The sequence below is a fragment of the Podarcis gaigeae genome, assembly GCF_964106915.1.
Source record: "Podarcis gaigeae genome assembly, chromosome: Z".
NCBI lineage: Eukaryota > Metazoa > Chordata > Lepidosauria > Squamata > Lacertidae > Podarcis > Podarcis gaigeae.
Genome location: NC_139691.1, coordinates 10,700,813 through 10,718,989, shown reverse-complemented (window position 1 = coordinate 10,718,989; position 18,177 = coordinate 10,700,813). Strand labels below are relative to the sequence as shown.

The window sequence follows — 18,177 nt, the reverse complement described above, 5'->3', positions numbered from 1 at the left end:
TGCTGAAAAGGTTATCTTATACATGCTCTTGGCACAGATGCAGTTCCCCAGAATTCCACTTCTCAAGTTAACTCCTTCAAGTTAACTCCTTCACTCTACCCAACTGCTCCAGTCTCTCACCTAGGAGCCAAGCCCAGCCAGAAGCATTCAGCCTTGCAGGAGTGCCCTAATCCTCATCACCACACTCTGAAGGAACAACTTCGGTGCTTCCCCTTTGGGGCTGCACCACTGGAGAAGACCCACTAACAATGGTGACCTCCAAATGAATAGCCTTCTCCCCTGAAAACCAGCCGCTGCTGTGTCAAAGTTCATACTCAGCTTGGGCAGAAACAAGCTGGTTTAATCAAAACTTGTAAATATTTATTTCAGAGTTTTTTATATCTCACCATTCTTGCAGAGATCGGCACACAGGGCAGTTTGCAGCAAAACATAGCCACTTGCTTGGCTGGTTTATGGCAAGTGAGTCAATTATTCAGACACCCTGGCTGGGAAGCTGCTTATTTTGAGCTACAGTTAAGAAGTGTATGGGCTCACAGTTTAACTAAATGTTTCTTTTATTTCAAAGGAGAGGACGCATATTTATTTTGGTGGAACTATTTTGGAATTTGATGTGCCTCCATGGCTGGAACCAGTATGCTTCTGAATGCCAGTGGCTGGAAACCACAGGAGGGGAGACGGCTGCTCTTGTGCTCAGGTTCTGCTTGCAGGCTTCCCACTGTGAGAACAGGATGGTGGGTTACATGGGCCATTTGTTTATCCATTTGGCTTTTCTTATGTTCTTATATTGACAGTAACAGAATCTTAGGGGTGCCCAGTGCCCAGAAAAAAAACCTGCCTGGCCTGCTGTTAACAACACAGCAGCTTGATCTACAGAACCAAAACACACCTTTCATTCAGAACTCATACTTGTCTGAATTTTGCAATGCAATTCTCCAGCCAAATGTTTACAAAAATGTAAATATTACAGGAAGGTGTGTATCCAAATGAATATATTATGGAAAGCAAGAAGCAAAAATGCCTTATATTGTGGGAAATTGCTTGGGAAGTGTGTGTGTGTGTGTGCGCGCACATTAGGAAAAAATTACACTAAAATGCTGGGGAAGTTTCATGAGGACTTTAAAAACAAACATGCACAACTGATGTGGCCACATGGAGAACCAAACTGAAGACTGGACAAAGGAAAAACTGAGAGAAACGAAAAATGACAGGTTCATTCTTCGCCCTTCTCAACACTATTAATTTATGGAATCCGCCATATGGCTATGAGCTGAGATGTCATGACTTTAAAAACAAAAACAAACCATGGACCTAAGACCCTATTAGTAACACTTAGTGGAGAAGTGGCAAAACCTCCGCATACAGGGACAGTATACCTTGATGAAGTGGAAGCTGGGGACAAATCCCTGGGGATGGGCATCAATCTTGTACCCAAAGGCATCAACCTAGCAAGTTTGGAAACTGGATGATAGATCCAGAAAAGCAACTCTTGTTTCTAAATTTTCTATTTAGCCCCTACTTGCTAAACCTTTGTTTTCCTTTGATTTGTCTTCTTCCACCTGCTGCTACTACGTTATTTCCCCCCCTCCCTTTCAACTGGGAAGCTGTTAAGCCACAAGAAAGCTCCTTGCCTCCAGAATCAACTCACAGGTTCTTTGAAGAAGAAGAAGTAGTAGTTTCCCTTCCACTGACTGCACTCAGGATGGCCAAGGGAGGTTGCGACACTGACCCAAGCCACGCCTCCCTGGCTTATAACTCTGTTTCCAGTTAAGCTGAGCCTCAGGGGAAGTGACTGCGGTCATCCCCAACAATTGGGAAACTACAAGATGAAGCCCAAAGATGGTCAAGAGAGTGCTCTAATTCCTCCCCTTCTTTCTTCTGTATGATCTTGACTATTAATATCAGGGCCACTTGGCAGAAGCTGAAACTCCCTACAAGCAAATCACTGCCGTGTGGAAAACAGTGAATGAATCCTGTATGAGGAAGAGTCTGGCTTGGGGCAGACTAAGGTTGGTGGGGCAGAGGACCACTTGCCTAAATCGAACAGCCTCCACAGCCACAGGAGATGCGAACAAGTGATCTTTCAAGGGAAATGGGTCTCCCATTACTGGCATTACTGAAGAGCCCCCATTTGATTTCCAGCATCTCCAGGTACGACTGGAAATATCTCCTGCATGAAACCCCGGAGAGCCATTGCTAGTCACTATATAGACAGTACTGAGCTAGGAAGAGTAAAGGTCTGACTCGTTATAAGGCAGCTTCCTCTGCTTCTATGCCCAGCAGACAGAAATCAAGCTTTTAGCCCTTAAGGCACATATGAATGAATGATCAAACTGTGCTCCTACTTCCTAAGCGCTTATATGCACTCAGCAAAATGGGCACATCTGCAATTCAGAGCATATTTACAAAAGCAACCCAGGGGATTTGAACCTCCAAAGACGGGACTCGCATGCAAGTCTATTGCCTTGAGTGAAGCAGCTTTTTGCACTGATGACATACTTGGGAGTCTAGAAAGGAGACTGCTGAGTGGTGTGTGGGTGTGAGAGAGATTAAGTGTGGAGGACACGCCATCTGCACAAGTGAGATCAAGATTGAAATCTTACTTTCATTAGCTGTGGCTACCTTCTCTGCTTTAAAAATGTATCTAAAATAAGGGGTAATTGAGTTAGGAAGGCAAGAACTAGGTAGTGGTGTTGGTGTTGCATTAGACCCCTGCTTTAGCTATAGATTCATTGTATGCTGTTGAAACAAGTTGGCATCCAGCCTCTAGCTCTCCCTGTGTGAAATGGGAACAAGAATTGCCAATTTCACACAGGGGATCATGAGCTCAAATACCATGAAGAATTGTACAGTCGTTTGCCATATACTTCCTGCCAACCTAGCAGTTCGAAAGCACGTCAAAGTGCAAGTAGATAAATAGGTACCACTCCAGTGGGAAGGTAAACAGTGCTTCCATACGCTGCTCTGGTTCTCCAGAAGCGGCTTAGTCATGCTGGCCACATGACCCAGAAGCTGTACGCCGGCTCCCTCGGCCTATAGAGCGAGATGAGCACCACAACCCCAGAGTCAATCACGACTGGACCTAATGGTCAGGGGTCCCTTTACCTTTACCTTTGCCATATACTGCTCTCTAAATGGTAACTAGCAGTACAGTGGTTGTAAGCCATTGTTGTTGTTGTTGTTACTCACTTGCCCTTCACCATAAGGTCCCAAGGCACATTACCAAAACATAAAACATCAATACAAAATCAGTTAGAACAAGTTACCATTAGAAGAACATGATGGGTTCTTAAAACATGTATCTCAGTTGTCAAATGCCAGGGTAAAGAGATGTGTCTTCAGCATGCAATGGAAGTTGCACAATGAAGATGCTCAGTGCACCTCCGTGGGAAGGGAATTCCATAAATTATGCTGAGATCATTTTTGCAGCTGGTTCTGTCTTCTTTCATCCATGAGGAAGGCTCCAATAGGGGCTATGCAATTGCTGAGTCACTTATCTTCAAGTGGTTTGTTCTTGATACAAGTTGATCCACAGATTCTCTATGCGCTGCTGAATCATTTTTTAATAAGATGTATAGTAGCATCTGGTTAGGGCTTGCATCCTTTTAAGGCTCCGAAATCCTATGCATATTCACTTAAACATTAAGCTGGTATCGATTCAGAAGACTAAATGTCTGTGTAATCATGATTCAAAATTAGGTTGCAGTTGTGCTTAGGAAAAATGCAGTCGTGCTTTTGCATACCATGTTGCAAGCCTGAGGCAAACTCATTTCAACTGAAATTTGATTTACGGGGCACACAAACAGGTTTAGCATGCCTGCATTTCTCCCTCTAGTCAAAATTTCCAGTCCCGTTCCAACAAGCTCAAGCAGGACTGACATCACTTCCTTATCTCATTTCCCATCCTTACCACATTCCCGCCTTTGTTCAGTATTGCTGGGAATTTATTTACCTGTGCCAGGGTCTTCTTGGTGGTGGCTCTCCATTTGTGGAATACCCTCCTCATTACGGACTTTTAGGAGAAAGTTTTAAACACTCCTGTTTACCTAGGCATTTGATGGCTGAAAGACACTGGTCCTGACAACCCTGAAATCACTGGCTGAGAGAATATTGTTAACTGTTTTAACACTATTTTTAATATTATTATTATTATTATTATTATTACTGACATGTTTGCTGCACTGGGCTCCTTCCGGATGAAGGGCAGGATATAAACATAAACATAAACATAAACATAAACATAAACATAAACATAAACATAAACATAATAATAATAATGGTAGGATAATCCCTGTTCTTATTCAGCAGGGTTGGCTCCAATAGCCAACATGTTTGGAAGCTCCAACTGGAACAGAATTCTACCAACAGAGATTCAGCAGGCACCTTTGGTTCCAACTTTTAAATGCCTGATTAAAAACTCTTCTATTCTGTCAGATTTGTGCAGGCCATTAAGAGTACATATTTCCATAATGATTATCTGGTTTCAGATTGTAATTTTTAATACGGTTTTTACTATATGGCTTTAATCATTGTTGTAAACTGCTCCGATATTCTTAATGAACAGCAGTAATATACCCCCGGGAAACATCTGTCCCAGGAAAACCAGGGCATCCTGTTTTTTCACTTGTGCACAGCTGCTATTTTGGGTGATCTCAACCTGAGAAAAGTGCTTCTTCTGAGGCTTTGATCTCATGCAGGTCATGTCACTCACCTGGCCTGGAAGATGTGCATCCTGGTTTTGGGCCTGGACACATTGGAGGATATGGAGCAAATAAATGTATTTACAAATAAAATTAAAATGTTGCAATTGCCTTGCACAAGACAAAAACCCAGAGGGGTAGAGTGCCGGGGCAGAGGGGCAGCTATCCCAGTCCTGCAGCAGTCACTCTATGTGTTTATGTAAGGGGCAGAGAAGAGAGGGGACCACCACAGATCTCTTGCCGGGGGCCCAGAATGGTATCAGGATACATCTCCCCACCTCCCTCACCACATTGTTTCTTTGAATAAGAAATTCCCTCCCTCTCCCCAGGCATGCCCAAGGACAAAGTGTTCAATCATGCATATAAGTAGGTTTTGAAAATTGGAGGAGGGGGGAGAGAAATTTAGATGATCACGGAAGGGAGACAAAGTACAACTGCATAGAAAGGGGGCGAAGTTGGGAGTGGAAGTTGGAGAGTCTGTGGTTAGCAAAAGATTGATTCATAACATCCAAAAAAATTTAAAAAAAGCAAGTTAACATTCCAAGCAGCTTATTTAAAGTAGGTCTTGCGTCCTACCTTGGCGTCTTTGACACAAGTCATCCCCATAACTTTTTTTTAAAAAATAACACTCCCTAGGAAACATTTTAAATAAAGTTTAAGTCGCTACATTTTTAATTTGATTTTTTTCCTCTTGCAGATTTCTACATTATTTACTAACAGTAGTTTTCAATGTTTTCAAAGCTGAGACACATATCTCTAAACCAAGCATGCATTTGGGCTTCTATTTTTGATATGTATATATAGTTTCTCTCTCTCTCTCTCTCTCTCTCTCTCTCTCTCTCTCTCTCTTTCTCAGAGATCAGGCCAAATTCTGGTAGTGTAGCAGTGGAGAACCTTTTGTTTCCTTAGCCCAAGGGCCACACTCCCTTCTGGGCAACCTTCCAGGGATCACATGCCAGTGATGGGTAGAGACAGAGGCAAAAGTGGTCAAAGCAACAAATGTAAATTTAACCTTTGTACAGCAGGTGAGTTTCTGCCCATACTTTCACACCGCCTTTCTCTCCTCCATCCAGACAAGCAAGAAGCATTATCGGAGATCAATGACATATTCCATCTAGGCAAAAACACTTGGGGCAGAGCGTGGCCTGGGAAGTATTCCAAGGGCCAGGCACAGAGGACTGGAGGGCCACTACCTCCCCCCATTTGAATTTGCCCATCTCCATCCCACCAGCAGAAGACCAATTAAGTCCTACTCAATGAAGACTCACTTAAATTAAGGAATCTAATAGGAATTCCAACGAATTCTAATAGTAATATCCATTATTTTCTGAATATGACTAGCATGGAAACAACCCCAGTGATTTATAATGCACAGAGCCTCATTTTGTGAGCGTACAGACTGGGTCCCAAAGACAGCTTTCATTAACGCGCTTATAGGTAAAAGGAAAAAATCCCAAGCTTATAGCCCTAATCTAAAAGTGCATTCAAGTAACTCCCTTTGTGTTCCTGGCATTCAAGTGCTTCTGGGCTATTTTTACCAGCTTTTGGCAGACAGCCAGAATTGGTCATAAAACCAGTAGGAAACAAGGATTTGCCATTCATCTCACCATCAGCTGTTCCGCCCTCTGGTCAGCTGATGGCACACCAAGAAGAGGAGGCAAAGCAAAGGCAACGGAGGAGAGAGGAAAAAACCACCGGCAAAGAAAAATAAATGCTTCTCTTTATGCAACTTTAACTTCAGCCCTGCAGATTTCTATTCCTCTAGAACAGCTTCCCCAAAACATTTGATAATGCAGGGAAGTGTGTGTGTGTGTGTGTGTGTGTGTGTGTGGTGTGTGCATGTTTAGAGTCCTAGATTAAAACTGGAAACATACTTTGCTTGACACCCAATCTATCTTTTTGAGTAGATATGACAATGCACCTGTATAAATTTATAAATTCACTTGATAATGCATTCCTATGCATGATTACTCAGAAGTTAGGTCCTACTGTGTTCTTTGGGGTTTGCTTCCAGAAAGAAACATTGACAGAGTAATGCTAGGCATGCTTACTCAAAAACATGCATGATTTTAATAAGATTTAACTAGGAGTGCACAGAACTGCATCCTTGTAGCTTAATCCTGCATGTGGCTATGAAGAAGTAAATCCTGTCAAGTTCAATATGCTTAGGAAGGACTGCAGCCTTAATTGACTAAAAAGGTTATCCAATTATTATTTTTAATACAAGTGCTTACAAAGAATGCATATTATCATTAATAATTTGACTGAAATCCATATGATTAATAGAGCAAGGGTCCCTCGAGACATCGTTTTGATTGTACATTTATGATGTGCTGGGTACTTGATCATATCGAGGCAGTTAAACATCACTCCACTGTTTCTGCTTGACAAATGTTTTGGGGCAGACATACTGCTTCTTTTCCAATCAGTGCATGTCCCATAACTTCCTGCTGAAATCCATTTATACCACCAATGCTCCAGTATTACTACTACTACTCCTATTATTATTATTATTATTATTATTATTATTATTATTATTATTTTAATTTCTACCCCGCCCATCTGGCTGGGTTTCCCCAGCCACTCTGGGCGGCTTCCAACAAAAGATTAAAAATACATTAAAACATTAGTCATTAAAAACTTCCCTAAACAGGGCTGCCTTCAGATGTCTTCCAAATGTCATCTAGTTGTTTATTTCTTTGACATCTGATGGGAGGGCGTTCCACAGGGTGGGCGCCACTACTGAGAAGGCCCTCTGCCTGCTTCCCTGTAACTTCACTTCTCGCAGTTTTCCTGGGGGAACGCAGGGGAACGCATACCCCTGAACATTTTGTGAATCTTTGTACTTCTGTCTATTTACTGTATTTATTTTTCCCAATTTGAGCTATAAAATGGTGATTTTCTTGAGTTGAAATGAGAGTACCCCAAACATATATATATATATATTTAAGAAAAATAGCACTGCTATTACCTTGGCAACCCAGAAATGTGCCCTGACACAATGAGAGGCTGTAGCCCTGGGTTTTTCAAAGATGAACACTCTAGCTTAAGCACTTTTGGATGCAAGGAAAGCAGGTCATATTATAGGCTGCCCAAAAATATGAGAGGAATGGAACAGCCAGCCTGACTGCAACCTCACTCTTTAATCTTGTAAACCACAAAATATTCTCAAAGTAACTCTGATATTTTTTTTCCCCTTCCCTCATATGAAGAAATATTTCATCCCCTGCCTGTAACCAAGCATGCAGTCTGATGCATCTCAGAGCTTGGAATAATGGAACAGCTACCAGGCTTACTGTTTGATCGGGTGTGCCTGTTTCTCTCTCCCCACCCCCACCGTCTGGAATAATTGCACCTCATCCCATCCCTATGGTGATGACTCTAGCATCTACACACTGCAATTACTCCCAGCGTAAACACTGCCAAAGGGCTTTTGGGTCCTCCCACAGAACATCATTTCCTCCCTATGTCTGTGCCCGCTGCCCTTGAGATATGGTGCGGTTGTGTTCAGAATCCAGCTGTTAAAAGGGGTGAGACTGGCTGTCACTCAATAGAGATTGGTCCACTGGGGCAAACGGGGCACTGCCCCACCAACTGTCTGGCCCCACACTGCCCTTCTTACTTACACTGCCCTTCTTACTCCAGTTTAGGGAGTGGCACTGGCAGTCAGCTTCCACCTTCTCTTCAGGCTCAGAGGACGGCAGAACTCTCAGTTTTAACTATGATTTAGCATATCAGCTCCAGATATTGGAGGGAAAATGGGGAAGAATCTGCCTCCTCATTGTAGGAAGTCCAGAGGGTTCTTGTCTGCAGGCTCCCAGGCTGTTGAGTGAGCCCTTGGCAGATGCCCAACTACGCTAAACCTTGACGTTCCATGTAGCAAAATCTTCTGCCTGCGATGATAGCACACTCCTAAACTACTGGATTTTAACAACTGTCTAATTTCATGTTCTTTTCTAAGAGGGAAGTTTTGATTTCTGTAGGCTTGTGTTTTCCTGTCTCTCCCATTAACAGTGGCTGGTGATTTCAGCCTGCCAGTGATCAGGAAACCCCTTCTATAATAAGCCTTGAGGTGGGTGGGTGCGCAAATTACAAGCAGCAATGACTCATATTCTCTCTCTCTCTCCTTCCTCTTCTTGAGGATTTGGCTGGATAGGACTCATAGCTCCTGTAGCAGCTAGAAAGAAAATTTTCTTTCTGAAATTTTGCAGGGCTGCCAGGGGAACTAGCCCTGCAAACATTTAAGAGAAGACTGAATGGGTTCCGATTGATGTTGTTTTCATATATTTGAATAAAAGGGAGTTGGACTGTATGATGTTTTGGGTCTCAATCCAATCCCCTCCCCCAAATGAAAAGTCATTGGTGTAATGAGAGAAACTGGATACCTGGTGTAATTACACACACACACACACGTACGTCTACACATCCTATGGAACATGTTTCTCTTCACTAAATTCACAAAGCGGTTTAAGCCCAAACACTCAAATGTATGTGATCGCAAGGACTAGACAGGGGTCAGCAAACCTTTTCAGCAGGGAGCTGGTCCACTGTCCCTCAGACCTTGTGGGGGGCCAGACTATATTTTTTGAGGGAAAGAAATAACAAATTCCTATGCCCCACAAATAACCCAGAGATGCATTTTAAATAAAAGGACACATTCTACTCATGTAAAAACACACTGATTCCCAGACCGTCCGGGGGCCAGATTTAGAAGGCAATTGGGTTGGATCCGGCACCCGGGCCTTAGTTTGCCTACCCATGGACTAGAATCACATTCCTGTATGTGAAGCTTCTGAGCATCTGCAGCAACAGATGTCACTCAAGGGCCGCCAATCTATTTAGGCTATGGGCGCAATTTGATTTTTGAGCAAATGCTGTGAGCACTCCATCCCCTCCACCGGTCACTTCTTTCTCTCCTGCCTTGCACCCCAGCCCTGGTGACAGACAGACAAGAGAAAACGTGTGTGTGCACATGCTTTGTTTTTGCATGGGACATGCATAAAAGTTGGATCCAGCAGACATAACAAGGCCTTCAAAACCACATAGAGTGGAAAGAGGAAGTGGGAAAGAGAGTCATTCTTCCAACTTCCTCCTGCCGCTCTATGTACCTTTGGAGGGAGAAAAAGGAAAGTACTGTACTTCACATCAAAGAGGCAGTGGGGATTCCCACTGTGCCTGTGGGAACACTGGTGATTTCTACAGTAGCTTCTAATTTATAGTTAGTAAAGGTAAAGGGACCCCTGACCATTAGGTTCAGTCATGACCGACTCTGGGGTTGCGGCGCTCATCCCGCTTTATTGGCCAAGGGAGCCAGGGAACAGCTTCCGGGTCACGTAGCCAGCATGACTAAGCCGCTTCTGGTGAACCAGAGCAGCGCACGGAAACGCCGTTTACCTTCCCGCCGGAGTGGTACCTATTTATCTACTTGCACTTTGTGCTTTCAAACTGCTAGGTTGGCAGGAGCAGGGACCGAGCAATGGGAGCTCACCCTGTCACGGGGATTCAAACCGCCGACCTTCTGATCAGCAAGCCCTAGGCTCTGTGGTTTAACCCACAGTGCCACCCGCGTCCCGTATTGTTAGTTTTCTGTATCTATTTGAGCCATGGGCCATGGCGTTCCTTGTTGCTTTTTTAAGAATTTATTTTCGTGTTTTGTCTGTGTGCATGCAGAAGGGGAGTCTGTTGGTGTACATGCAGTGCTACTCCACTCCAGGCACCATCAGGATTCACTTGTGCAACAGACCTCAGGACTGGACTTGCAAATGGATTTCATAGGCAAAACTCATTTTGCACTTTGGGCTGGGACAACTGTACAGAATAAGAGGCGGGCGATACTGCAGCTGCCATGGCCACCAGCTGCTGGCTCCCTGCCTTTCTCCAATCCGAACCTGAATAAAGCATGGTTGGCCCATTTCCATCAGTGTGTTCATGTAGTAGTGAGGGCTACATGTAGGGAGCTCCTTCAGATAAAGCAGCAATTGTGCTGGCCTTTGGTTGAGTGGGGAATGGGAGAATTAGCTCGAGCCTCCTCCCAAACTCCTGATTGGTGTTATTACCAGTGGTGTCTGGTGCCCATTGAGAGGCCAATGGTAGGCAGAGCCAGAGCCAATGGCAAGCAGAGCATTCACCTTCCTCCCTAAAGAGTTCTACAAGGGGCAAGACTGAGCTAAGGTGGAGAAAGCTGGCAGCCAGGCCACTCTCTGCTCTGGATGTAAGTAAGAAGGCAAGTAAGTGGGGGTTGGCTGAGGATTAGACTGAGGTTGGTGGGGCACTGCCCCATTCACTCCAATGCACTACTTTCCACTGACTATGACTGCTTTTTACAGAGTTATTTGTTGTGTGCAGCCTGGCAGCTAGATCAGGAAGAGGAACCACCGTGATCACACACATTTGGGCATCCAGAGACGGATGTATAGAAGAAAACTTCCATGCGCATATGGCCACCAGCTTGATCAGACTGGTTATTTCTATGTCTTTCACTGGATTTCATGCTGTCCTTAAATGCACAGCAGCAGCAGCAGGAGAGGTTGCAGGTTTACTTAAAAAAGAGAGGTATCCAGTTGCTATTTAGCCTTGTGGCTGCCGTAAAACACACATTTTTGCACCAATTATCAGCATTGAATTAACTTTAGGAAGTCGTTAATTCACAAAACCTTCCCTTCCAGAAAGGTGTAGCACCCCAGACTGTGTCTCAGCTTTCACCTCACATTTTTAAAAAAGCTTTCTGTGAGTTCTTAATTTAGAAGTTCCCCCAAATTTGCTGCTTTGTATTCAAAGCTCCCCTTTCTAATAGTGAATATAGCAGAGTTATTATTGATCTTTAGGGATTCAGAGATCCACTTTTAGGGAAGTGACTGGGAACCTAGAGCCCTTGGGTCTCTCCCCAGGCCACATTCCCTCCTTAGTCACGCCCCCTACTGGCCCAGCTTCACATTCTGCTTGGGTGCTTTTGAAAGTGTCCTTGGAACTCTGCAAATGCCCCTTGCTTGTCTGGATGGAAGACAAGAGAGGGGTGCACGAACATGCCTAAAACTAATAATACTTGTAAAAAGGCAAAATTTGCATCCATTGCTCTGTCCACTTTTTCCTCTGGTCTTCCCCATCACTGGCATGTCACCCCCCCCCCCATGAGGTTGCCCAGAATGGGAAAGGGAGTGGAAGGAGGCAAGGAAGATTATGCTCATGGGTGTCTGTTGGAGTGGGCAAGAGGGGCAATTGCTCCCCCAGTCCCCATGTATGTGCCAGAATCCCTAAATTCCTAGCTAGCTGGTTTTCTATTTCTAATGTACCTAGCAGTAAAACCTGAGATATGAGGCAAAACACGCAGGTGATGCTCTCCTTATTTCTTTTGCACAAAATTAGCCAGTTACTCAGTGATGGCTGGTGCCCATTGTGACTGGTGGGCCAGAAGGCTGGAAGCCCAAACATTAGGCAGTGCCAAAGCCAATGACAGGCAGAGTCAACTCATCTTAGCTTTGTCCTCATCCTCTTTCCCATTGAGCTTTGCAAATGGGGAGGAAGTGGTGGTGGTTGAAGAGGAAGCCGACAGCCAATGCCACTCCCTGGACTGGTTCTTATCAGGAAGGAGGGCAGCTGAGTGGGGGGGGGCAGCTGAGAGCGGACCAAGGTTGGTAGAGCACTGCCCCATTTGCCTGAATGGGCCAACCTCCACTGCAGCTACTATCTCAACAGTGTTTTCAGCTGGTGAATTAAGTCGGAACAATGAGTGACATTTAAGAAAGCGGATCTGGCTAGCTAGGGTGAAACACCCATTGTCTTCTACACTCTAGAGAAGGAACTTCTTGGTTTGCTTTTGAGGCTTTTATGCTCGTCTCCTGTGCTGGAAAAGTGATAACTGCCCTGTACAAAACAGTTCAAGTATCCAGGATTTTTTTTTTTTGAGGGGTGGGGTGGGTACAACTGTAATGGGGGAGGGTATCGTTCGAAAACAAAGGAGTAGCAAAACAATAACCAGAGTTCATGATATTTCAAACTCAGGTGTTCTTTCATACAAAAAAATGTTATCCCTCCCCAATTTATCAAATGACCCTGCCAGCATGTCAATGCAGGCAGAATTTTCCATTATTATACCTATATTACATAGGGCAAGGCTGTGACTAGAGTGCATGGGTAATGTCAGCACAGCACAGCACAGTGTTGTATCCAATTTGGATGATTTATTCAATGCAATATCTGTACCCTGCTTTTCCAACAACAATGATGAGCTCAAAGTGGCTCACAATAAGAACATCAAGACACTAACAAACATGGCAACCCCTGTAGTATCAAAAACACAACAGCATAGGAAGATTAATAATAATAATAATAATAATAATAATAATAATAATAATAATACAATTCAGTACAAACTAAGCTGTTAAGAGCATGATGATCCCACAAATGCCCATACATCTAGTTCTCCGGTCTTTTCAGACCTAAGACACTTTTTCATCCCCAAGCAAAACTTGTGCATTGCACCTTCTAAAAATAAGGAAAGTGTGATTTTGTTTTTCAAAGAACAAGTTCTTGGGAAAGAAGTTTTTCCTCTTTTTAAAAAAGAATGAGTGCTTTTTTTTTTTTTTGCTATTGCAAATTCATACAGTCAATTCATTGACTAAAACTAAGCTCTTTACTCTGGCTTTTGACACCCAAGCTGCATATTTTCAGGACCTGCCTTATTTCCTGCTTGGCAGGGGGTTGGACTCGATGGCCCTTGTGGTCTCTTCCAACTCTATGATTCTATGATTTCTGTGATTGTAAGTTGTTTTAAACTGTTTTTAAAATTGTGCTTTAATTGTTGTAACCTGTCCTGGGCATAATAATAAATGACTCATCTAAGCCTTATTTAACTGTGACAGCTGCATCAGAATGTATTCTTCTACACAAGTATTTATTTTCTTATTGAATGTGGGGGGGGGTTACCTGCCTTTCCACCAGATTATTTTCAAGGTGAGTAAATAAAAATTAAGGAACTTGGATAGAGGACATCTATCTTTGAATCTGGACATCCAGTTTCTTCTCCCTCCCTCCTCCCTCTTTCTTTTCTTAAAAAGAAGGATAGTAGTAGGAAGGGTAGGAAAGAACACAAGACAGAACACAAGAAAGACCTGCTGCACCTGGACAGTGGCTCATCTAGTCCATCACCCTGTTCTCACAGTGGCAACCTGAGTCCAACAGCACTCACCCCTCCTGTGGTTCCCTGCAACTGGTAATCAGAAGTATACTGCCTCTAACATTGGAGGTGGAACATAAGAGCCCTGCTGGATAAGGCTAGTGGTCCATGTAGTCCACCATCCTGTTCTCACAGTGGCCAACCAGATGTTTCTGGGAAGCCCTCTAGCAGGACCTGAATGCAATAGCACTCTCCCCACTTGCAGTTCCTAGAAACTGGCATGTAGAAGCTGACTGCGTCCCAACCGTGGAGGCTGAACATAGCCATTGTGGCTAGTAGCCATCAATAGCCTTATCCTCCATGCATCTATCTATTCTAAGGGTTCCCAAACTCTTGTCTGCAAGGTTTGCTCCGGAGCTTCCCAACATGATTCTGGTTTTGCAGGTTGAAGACAGGAGATGGAACACACACCACATTACATATTCACACCAACTTTTACAGTGGTTCCTCAGGTTACATATGCTTCAGGTTACATATGCTTCATGTTACAGATTCCACTAACCCAGAAATAGCGCTTCAAGTTAAGAACTTTGCTTCAGGATGAGAACAGAAATTGTGCTCCAGCAGCCAAACGCCAGCAGGAGGCCCCATTAGCTAAAGTGGTGCTTCTGGTTAAGAACAGTTTCAGGTTAAGAACGGACCTCCGGAATGAATTAAGTACTTAACCCGAGGTACCACTTTACATGCAATTTTTACTGCTTCTTCTGTTTCTTGCATTTTATTTTATTGTCTTACAATTGGAATTCCATAAAATGCAGCAAAATAGCAGTGTGAAGGAAATAAAAGAAGAAGAAGAAGATAATTTGGCATCTAGCCCAACACACTGCAACTGCTATAATGGGCAGAAAATTCATTAAGTGGTCCACCAAGACCCTCAGTGATTTTTAAGTGATGAGGGAACAATTTGGGAGCCACTGGTCTAATCCTCTTTTAAAGCTATCCATGTTGGTAGCCATCACTTTTTCCAGTGGGAGCGAGTTCCATAGTTTAACTATGTGCTTTGTGAAGAGGGACTTCCTTCCATCTGTCCTGAACTCAGCTTCATTGCTGAGAGTGCTATGAGAGCTGGAGGAAAACTTTTCTGTGTCTACATTCTTCACACCACGCATCATTTTATAAACGTCTATCATGTCGCCTCTTCTCTAAACTTAAAGGTCCCCAGTCCTTCACTGGACAGCCCTTGGTTCTCGTATAAGGAGAAAGGAAGAATAACTTTACTTCCTTCCTTCTTGTGGCAAAGTCTTGTATGAGGGAGATAAAAAGAAACAGAAAGGAGGAGAAGAAAGAAAGAAAGAAAGAAAGAAAGAAAGAAAGAAAGAAATAAAGAAAGAGAAAAGAGATTAAAAGAAAGAAAGAAAAGAAAATGTTTCGGTGCAATTCTGAGTCCCCACGGAAGACCAAGGATCTCTACACTACATCAAAGAGCAACTTGTATCCTACGGGCTCAAACCTCAGAGGGAGCGATTTGATTGGCCGCTCCTCCTAGCCTTCCAGCACTCTTTTGACAGTCCCAGATTCTTTCACAGAAGCCTCAGCAAGTGTTGCAGATAAGCTAAGGAGCTGCGTGTGATGAAGGAGCAGGTGACCCAGCTGTGTGTGTGAGAGAGAGACCCATATCAAGAGAGTGCTAAACTGGAAATCCTGCAAACCACCACCATCCCAATCCACGTATCACCCCCCCCCCCACAAAGCGTATAGCGCACACACCCCCGCCCTCCACTCTGCCTTTTCCCTGCCTAGTACACGCCGACTCCCTAAACTTCTGGTTCTCACGGACCGTGGGAGTCCGCGAAAACTTCTATACTGCAATAAATCTGTTCGCTTTTAAGGGGCTCTTTGGTCAAAGCCTTGATGATTTCTTCCAAGTTGCAGATCCAGCTCGAACCTGAACCCAAGCTCCCCAAAGTAGCAAGATCGCGCCCCCAACCCACATAATTCCCACCCGATCAAGAGCATCTCCCAGACCCGGAGGGGAGGGACCGACACGTCAGATCGCCCGGAGGAGGGGAAAGGAGGAGGAGGGGGACCCCAAACCCGGATCTGTGGCGCTCGTCTCCGCCCCCTCCCTCTCTTTCTCCTTTCCAAGCGGCCTGCTCAGGGGGTCTTACCTGGGGTTGCAATGGAAAAGCAAAAAGGAGCTCAAGCTGATTCCAACCCACCGAAGTAAGATACGAGTGGGCCGGTCCGAACTGAGCTCAGCTGAGAGGAAGAAGAAAAGAAGAAAAGAGGGAGTGAGGGAGGGAGGAAAGGAGCGCTGGGCTGGGAGGGGCAGGGCATCTTCCGCCTCCTCTGCCTCAGTGCGCCCCGCCCAGCGCATTGAAGACCCACAGGCCACTCAGAAGCGCTTAGGGGTGGAGCATTTTGGTGTTGCAGAGAGCTGGTCCTGAGCGTCCGGTAGCTGATCTTTCGGAAGGGGCATGTGGGCGGGAGAGACGTGGCGACGAGAGAGCCCTAAGAGTCGGAGCCGTCTAGTACAGCAAAGCGTCTCCCTTTCCCCGCCCGCTCCGGAACTCGTAATAGTAATAGTAATAGTAATAGTAATAGTAATAATAATTTATTATTTATACGCCGCCCATCTGGCTAGGTTTCCCCAGCCACTCTGGGCAGCTTCCAACAAAACACTAAAATACAATAACCTATTAAACATTAAAAGCTTCCCTAAACATATGTCTTCTAAAAGTTTGGTAGTTATTTTTCTCTTTGACATCTGGTGGGAGGTCGTTCCACTGGATGGGTGCCACCACTGAGATGGCCCTGTGCCTGGTTCCCTGTAACTTGGCTTCTCACAGGGAGGGAACCACCAGAAGGCCCTTGGCACTGGACCTCAGTGTCTGGGCAGAACGATGGAGGTGGAGACGCTCCTTCAGACTAGCTTTGATAACCCCTTGGGTCCCCTCCTACTCAGTTTCAATGATTCTGGTCTTCGGGTGGCCTAGAGGGGCAGAGCATGTGCTTTGCATGCAGAAGGTCCCAGGTTCAATCCCTGGCCTTGGGCTTGAAACCAGCCATCCCTGAAACCCTAAGAAAAGCAGCTGCCACTCACCTGTAGACAATACTGAGCATGATGGGATCACTGGTGTGACTCAGTAGGGCAGCTTTCTGTGTTCCTCCTTTTTTCTTTTGTCCAAGTGTCCAGTACAAAGGTAGACAGCCTCTGACTGTGGAGGTTCCATTTAGCATCCTTCTTTATACTAACAGCAAACTCAGTTCTCCAGAGGTGGTTCCTTATGTAGCCAAACCAGCATCATACATGTACAAAAGGGAAGTACATGGCGCATGGCACTCAGCATCTCGTGTGTCCTCAACTGCATAAATTGAGCCTTCCAAGTAAGAATGGAACTGCCTGTGCCCACTTACTAGAGAGAATAAGTACCACCAGCTCAGCTGGATGTACAATACTTCTGAGTGAAATGTGCTACCTTATTAAAGGCAAAAAAATATTATTTATTATTTATGTGTTTATTACTGTTTTGCCCCAGGATATGATTGATGCACCTCTCTCAGAATAGTTATGCAAACATCTGTTTTCTTGGGGTTAGGAATCTCTTGCTTTGAGACAAATTGGATGTGGTGTTGGCACAGTTCACTATCATGCTGCACTATCTTTTTTCAGATTGCAGGACATGGGACAGAGTGGCTAGCAGCAGAGGGCAGAAATCCAGCTGGTGTAAGGTCTCCCACTGCAGGTTCCCCAGGAAAAGCTCTGGCTGTTGAAGGGAGAGGCGCTGCACAAGACAAAACAGTTGGCAACCCTTACACGTGATAAAAGAAATGTCTAAAATAGTTTGGTATGCTAATGGATAGGAGTAGGCCATAATTGGAAGCGGGTTGAAAATAAATCTGCCACTTTCATAATTCCTAGAATGCTGAGCATATACCTTTAAACCATAGTTTAATTTAAGTGTGATGTACGACCCACTATGTTGGCAGCAAATGTGTGTTGTTGTTGTTGTTGTTTTTAAATCGTTTGGAATATTCTGGATACTGAACCACGTGATTTGAGTTCTGGGGCATGAACTGCGGACACATTCTCATTACAGTGGTACCTCAGGTTAAGTACTTAATTCGTTCCAGAGGTCCGTTCTTAACTTGAAACTGTTCTTAACCTGAAGCACCACTTTAGCTAATGGGGCCCCCTGCTGCTGCAGAGGTACCACTGTACAGTCATATCTCAGGTTACGAACATTACAGGTTGTGCGTTTTTGGGTTGTGGACCGTGCTGAACCCAGAAGTACTGGAACCTGGAAGTACCAGGTTACTTCCGGGTTTCGGTGCTCGTGCATGCGCAAAAGCACAAAATGACAACGT

At 44.5% G+C, this 18,177-nt stretch overlaps 1 protein-coding gene across 1 annotated transcript in view; it reads right to left on the bottom strand.

Moving 5' to 3' along the window:
* The window catches only part of GSN (gelsolin), a 62,832-nt gene extending 46,471 nt beyond the window's left edge, over window positions 1-16,361 (bottom strand). Inside the window, exon 1 of the mRNA XM_083721736.1 lies at window positions 15,978-16,361. The gene's annotated coding sequence lies outside the window, so the exon portion shown is untranslated. The remainder of the gene's footprint in view (window positions 1-15,977) is intronic.
* Window positions 16,362-18,177: the final 1,816 nt, after the last annotated feature.